Source organism: Acomys minous (genome assembly GCF_964271855.1).
Source record: "Acomys minous genome assembly, chromosome: 13".
Lineage (NCBI taxonomy): Eukaryota > Metazoa > Chordata > Mammalia > Rodentia > Muridae > Acomys > Acomys minous.
Window position 1 is genome coordinate 63,000,302 of NC_140495.1, and position 6,921 is coordinate 63,007,222.

Consider the following 6,921-nt stretch of genomic DNA (forward strand, 5'->3'; position numbering starts at 1 on the left):
TATTCTGTGGTCATATGGTAGGGAGGAGGTCCCCTCCTGTCAGAGGTCTAAGGGAGGGGATCAGGGCAAAGGGGGGGGGGGCGACAGGAAGATATAAGTGAGGGGACAACAATCAGGATATAGTCTGAATAAATTATACACACACACATACATATATATATGAAAACAAAAACTGATCAAGAATCATAGAAGATGGGGCTAGACATGCATCACATGGTAAGTAATTGGGGTCTGAGGAAATTCTTTCAACTGTTAATTCTGCTAGCTGAGAACAGGACCACTACCATAGCTCTCCTGGCCTCAGGCGCTGCGGGAGCCGCGGGTCGCTGTGCAGACATGGCCAAGTCCAAGAACGACACCACACACAACCAGTCCCGCAAATTGCACAAAATGGCATCAAGAAACCCTGTCACAAAAATACGAATCTCTTAAGGGGGTTGACCCCAAGTTCCTGAGGAACATGGGCTTTGCCAAGAAGCACAACAAGAAAGGCCTGAAGAAGATGCGGGCAAATAACACAAAGGCAGTGAGTGCCGTGCAGAGGCCATTAAAGCCCTTGTGAAGCCTAAGGCCGCTAAGCCCAAGACGCCAAAGGGCCCCAGCCGCAAACTCAGCTGGCTTGCTTACATCGCTCATCCCAAGCTTGGGAAGCAGATTCGAAGCTACATGAACAAGGGTCGTAGGCTCTGCCAACCACAGCCCAAGGTGCAAACCAAGGCAGAGGCCGCAGCTCCAGCTAAGGCCCAGGCTTCAGCCCCAGCTCAGGCTCCCAAAGGTGCCCAGGCCCCTGTGAAGGCCCCAGAGAAAAGGCTTCTGCCAAGGCGAAGACAGATGGACTGGTGGGACACACCTACTACACACTATTTACAGATGACCAGTGTCCTATGCTGTTTTTATGAATAAACCCGAAGCGTGATGTTAAAAAACAGACAAACAAACAAACAAACACACCACTATCACCACCTTAAGCCAAATTTGAAGCAAGCTTTGATTACATACTTGCCAACAGGATGGTCTCTGGCCAGGTCCGCCCCTAGGTTCCCAGGAAAATGGCCACGAGGCATATTTTGCAGACACTTAAAAAAAAAAACCTAACACAATTCACAGCATTTCCCATCAGGTCCAATCAGGAGCAAGCATATATCCTGACGTACCTCCTGCCTACATCCAATCAGGAGCAAGCATATATCCTGACGTACCTCCTGCCTACATCCAATCAGGGGCAAGCATATATCCTGACGTATTTCCTGCCCATACGTGATCAAGCACATCCGGTGCACATGGGTCAGACAGACACAGGACATGGAGGAAATTTTTCTTAACTGTCTTAACTGCAAACAGAACCCTTGACTTGCAAGGTCTGTTTTTCCTGTTCTGGTCTCACAGTGTGTGGCAGACCTCAGTGTTCTCAACTGAGAGAACTGAAACCAGAAGTCATGGACGGTAGAAGCCATCTAAGCAACAGGGGCCACAGAGAAGGACAGCGTAGAGAGTGAAGGAAAGTATCAGGTGATAATTGTTAAAATACTTGTAAAATTTATGCAAGGCGCATGTATTCAAAGTTCCAAGCAGGTTAGAATAAGTCAACCCCACAACACCAGAGACAAAGAATTCACACCAGTGGTGTAATAAAGAGGAGGTCGGAAGACCCCCTCAAGGAAGGAAAAACTAATAGACTTCCTGCCAGCAACAGGAAAGGCCAGAAAACACGCAATAATATCCCAGCTGAGTCGAGGGGGGAAGCTGTTCATCTAAACGTCTTTGCCTAGGTAAAGTACAATTCAAGAGAATTGGATCTTCTAGCAGCTCAAGAGAACTCACAGACACTTAAAGATCTGAAACAGTTTGAATGGATAAAAAAGCAGGAAATGCAAGACAGAATGTTGAGTGAAGAAAATATTGGCTAATTAGAAATTATTGAGCAAAATACTGCTTTGGAGGAAAGCAACTAAGAAATATATTTATTGTTCTTCATATATGTGACATATAGTATATATATACTAGAAAATAGTAACATAAGAGATAAAGGTGTTTATCAGTCACCATCTTTTTTAAGGCTTTTTGCTTTTTGTTTTGTTGTCTTGTTAGTTTTAGACTTTTCTAGGCCTGGTATGGTATGTTGCTGGCATGTTAAGGACAGCTTTTAAAAAATTAATTGCGATGTTTCTCCCCTCTTTTTCCTCCTTCCAAACTCTTTCAAAAAGCCCTTTCCACTCTCCTTTAAATTCATAACCTCTTTTTTATATCATTTTTTAAATGATAGAAGTGAAATTTTTACCCAAAAAACCAAGGAATCCACACTGTTTATCTCTGAGGGAGGGGAAGAGATGGGCAGGGAAGGGCACCAGCCTGCAGTGTCATTCAGAGTGAAAGACAAGCACAGCGTCATTAAAACAGAAACCAAACCGGGGCTGGAGAGACAGCTAGCACCCTGCTCTTGCAGGTCTCGAATTCAGTTCTCAGCACCCATATTGTAGCTCACAATCACCTGAAACTCTATTTCAGGGGATCCAAACCCTCTTCTGGCCAACAAGGGCACCTGCACGACTGTGGTGTGCACATACAGAAGCACACGTAACCTGAGGGGAGATGGGCATTTTGTTGTCACAGAAGACTTGGTAACTCAACCTCTGCTTGGTGTACAGCGTTACAGGCACTGATCTGAGTCCCAGGGCACCTGCTAAAGTCTCCAGGTTCTTGAGCCCTGGAGCAAAGAAACAGTGACAGAGATGTTTATTAAGAAGCATGTCTTTATGTCACTTGAAAGTCTTCACTTACCAGGAGATTGGGATAGTTGTGAGGACATCCTATTGGGACTTTACGTGAGAGAAGCATCAGAGAATGAGGAAATAGAAGAATCCAGAGGGTCCTAGAAGCCTACAAGAAGAACATCAGGACGGTGGATCTGGGCCCAGGGGTTCTGCTCAAGCTACTGCACCAAGCAAGGACAATACTTGCAGTAAGCATCAAACCCCTTCTCAGATCTAGCCAATTTCACATTCTCCACAGTTATGTGGAGCGCGGGGACTGACTCTGACATGAACTCTGGTCTCCCATATCTGACCACTTTCCTGTGGTGGGGAGGCCTGGTGGCACTCAGAGAAAGAATAAGCAGGCTACTAAGATGAGACTTGATAGTCTATGACCATATAGTGGGGGAGGAGGTCGTCCTTGGTCTTAGACCTAGGGGAGGGGAATAGGGTGAAAGCAGGAGGGAGGGAGGAATGGGAGGATACAAAGGATGGGATAACAATTGAAATGTAATCTGAATAAGTTAATTAAAAAAAAAGCATGCCTTTAATCCTAGCACTTGGGAGGTAGAAGCAGGAGGATTGCTGTGAGTTCAAGGCCAGCCTGGTCTACAAAGTGAGTCTAGGACAGCCAAGGCAAAACAAAAACAAAAACAAAAACAAAACAAAACAAAAAAGACAAAAAAAAAAAACCCAAAAAACAAAAAACAAAAACAACCCCCCCCCCCAAAAGAAAGAAAGATAGAAAGAAAAAGGCTTCGAGGCTCAAGAGTGCTGGCTGCTTTTCTAGAGGACTCTGGTTTGATTCAATAGCCCCTCAAAACTCTCTGTAAATCTAGTTCCAAGGCCTTGGAGCTGAGGGCCCCCTAGGCTGTGGGCAAGCCCTTCAACTGTGGCCATATTTGTTAGAGATGATCTCTTGGCTTCTGGAAGGCTCCAGAAATCTCTACCATGTTTGTGCTCCTCAGATCTTTTCCAATCATGCTGCAGAACTGCCAACATTTTCCACATTAAGGACAAATCAATAGAGATATTTTTTCCCCCTCAGAAAGGGCGAGTTAGTGGACAGGAGTGAGAGCCAATCAGATTTGTGCAAAAATAAAGGAAATTAATTTTTAAACAGCCCAACCAAACACCCTGTAATTTCTAGTGATTTCCTTTCAGGGAACCTGTGACCGCTGTCACTATAAACAAAGTAGAGAATAAATAAATAAAAAGAGAAAGAAAGTTGTGTTTTCCTCTGTGCCTTCCTGATGGATGGTTTACAGAGGCCCCGGATACAAGACAGCCTCTAACCATTCCCAGATGGCGCCTGCTGGGTCCCAGCACTGGAGTTTCCTCCACTTGCCTCTGCCCGGCTTGCCAGACCTGTGGACGGTGGCAGGGGCTGGACCCTCATCCCTGGATTTCGGCCACAGCCAGATGCGCCAGACGGTCAGGCTCATTGATGAGGGAGAACCCGGTGAGCCAGCACCCTCTCACTTTCACAGCATGGCTGGGTTCCTGGTGCCTGGCTCTGCCTCTCCCTGGGACCACCAAGGCGCAAGTGCCCCCCTCCCACAATCACCTTTGTCAGCAGTGCCCGTGGCCATGCCCCTGAAGTCTGCTGAGTTTTACTTTCAAGGGGACGAGGCCCTGGCTGGGTATATGCACTCCGATGCCCTTTGCTTCTCCTGTGCTACCCCTATGGGTATCTGGACCCATCCAGGTCATATGCTGCCCCAGAACCTTCCTGACCCAAGGCAGGGAATCCACTCTGAAGTCACTAGCTCAGATAGTCTTTGGGAGGATGGGTTGGGTGTCCCTGCAGGGCCCACGTTGCCCTGCCAGCTGGTGGAGCACGAGGCTCCAGATGACCACCTAGGAAGTGTCCTCTGTCTCCTTTCTCTAAAGCCTAGAATGAAGCCTACAAAGTCCGGTTCCACAGTGGGGACTTGGCAGAAGGAGGGCGGTACATGTTACCAGATTCCAAAACCCCCCTCCCCCTCCCCCCTCTTCCTCTCCTCCCTCCTCATCTCTTCTCTTGCCCTTTCTTCTCCCTCTCCCCCTCCCCCTTGCCTTCTCCCTCCTTCTCCTCTTCCTCTCCTCCCCTCCTCCCCATCCTTCCTCCTCCCCCCCCCCCGCCTCTTCCTCCTCTACACAGAATCTTGGGTATCCCAGACTAGTCTCAAACTCACTCTTCAGCCGAGGATGAACCTATGACCGAGATCCTGAGCACTGGGCTTACAGATGTGAATGGCCACACTAGTTTATACACTGCTGTGAACCAAACCCAGAACCTCACGAATGTTAGGCAAGCACTTTCGCAACTGAGCTACACATTTCCGGGCCCCCAGATTCCAATGTCCATCCCTACCATCTTAGCTGGATAGCCTGCATGTACACGAGCAGACAGGAGCCCTTCTTTTTAAGGACCTTTGGAATAATTTTGTTCTTGTTGAACCTCTTTTACAAAACAAATACCGTGATGGGATGAACTAAACGAATCTGAAACAGATGGGTAAGATTTCTCTGAAATACACAGAATTTCAAGCCAGAGGGGAAGGGTGTGGGCAGAAGGCATTTGGGGTTTTCATAAAAGAGGGGCTGGACCATTTGACTGATGGGAGCAGCTCATCTGGGAGCCTCCAGGCCAGCGTGAGTTGCTGGGCGGCCTCCTGGGACACACTTATCAGGAGCATGCGGTTGCTATCGGGTTTCTAAAGCGAAGCTTCTGAAAGAAAACAAGCCAGTCTAATTGACAGTATACCTTCTCCTAACCGAGCCCCTGGAGCACATGGCCCCGTGGAAGATGGAAATTATTTTGGAGATAACCAGTGGCTGGCTTTGGCATCCACTCTGTCACAGTTTGATGTGTGTACAGGGCCCTGATTGGTGGGCTGGGCTGGGAGCACGCTGAGCCCGCAAGGCAGACACATCAGTGGTTTCAGCAAGAATGTGAAAATACAGAACTTTGTGACAAAGTTGCCTCGGGGCAGGCAGATCTCCCAAATCCGTTACAGATTTCTCTGAAATATTCAGGACTTCCACGCAGACGAGAGGGGTGTGTGTTCCAAACCCATATGGGATTTTGCTGCATTCAAACTATGGAAACTGAGGAACTGGAGCTGATGATAGGCCCAGCAGTGGCCTCTGGGCTAGCCTTTGCTCTTCCTCAGTACCTGTGGCCCCTGTACCATTCATATGTCAGCAGCTGCTTTCAGGGAGGTCACCAGGGGAGTTTCTGCCTTCTTGCACTTATGTGAGTCTCAGATTCATCCAAGACTACTTCACTCGCTCCACAGACATTAAAAGTAAAAGTGTCTGGGGGCTTACCTGTAGACTTGTCCAACCTGTGAGCCATGAACCACATGCTTTGCAGGGTAGCCACAGACTCGAATGCGGCCTTATACATTTGTAAATGACGAATTGTGTCTCGATGTCGAAAGGTTGGCCACCCGGATTCAGTATGTCTTAAGTCTAACACTGCGTGGTGCCTTTTTAGGTGCTTCATCACAGACCCAACTATGGTCTTCTGAAGGAAAAAAAAAAAAGCACCTAAAACGTTAATTAATCTACAAGTTCATATTGAACATGCCTCAGCCAAGAGCAGCATGTTTCCTTGGGCTGGAAGTTCCTGTTTATCCACCAGAAGTCCTGTGGACCTAGGGCCGGTGCACAGACGGGCAGCCCCAGCATCTTCATTATGGAAACCTTTGCCGTCCACCAGGTCATCTCTAGCATCTCGCCGCATAGCTAGCCTTCCTGCCTTCCCGTCATTCATCCCTCCACACAGCCGGTCTGGGCTTCAAGATGTAACTCAGATGCCGTTTCCCTGTTTTAAGAGTGTTTAGTGGCTTCCCGATGTCGCTAGAATCAAATCCAAACTTCCCACTGTGACCTTCAAGGCAGTTCGCCATCTGACCCCAGCCTCAAGCCCATTTTTCCCTCAACTCCTCCTCAGTTTCCTCTTTGTGCCTCATGTGACTTCCTCAGGTCCCAGCCCTCTGTCCACCTCCCAGACACCCAAGCCCATCTCAAGCCTGTCACATATGTACATCACCAAAATCTCCACGGGGGGGCGGGTGCGGGGAGAGAAAGGAGATTAGGTCCCTGGGTAATATTGGACTTTCCAAGTAGCTGTCCAGGGCTGTTATGTGGACGTAACAAACGCGTAGCGCTTTCAGACATC

At 48.1% G+C, this 6,921-nt stretch overlaps 1 pseudogene across 1 annotated transcript; it reads left to right on the top strand.

The window, feature by feature from the left end:
• Positions 1 to 336: 336 nt before the first annotated feature.
• Positions 337 to 6,268, top strand: LOC311581803 (large ribosomal subunit protein eL29-like; annotated as a pseudogene). Its single transcript has 4 exons — positions 337 to 839; positions 4,169 to 4,212; positions 4,330 to 4,393; positions 6,235 to 6,268. The product of its transcript is annotated as a large ribosomal subunit protein eL29-like (transcript).
• The last annotated feature ends 653 nt before the right edge of the window (positions 6,269 to 6,921 follow it).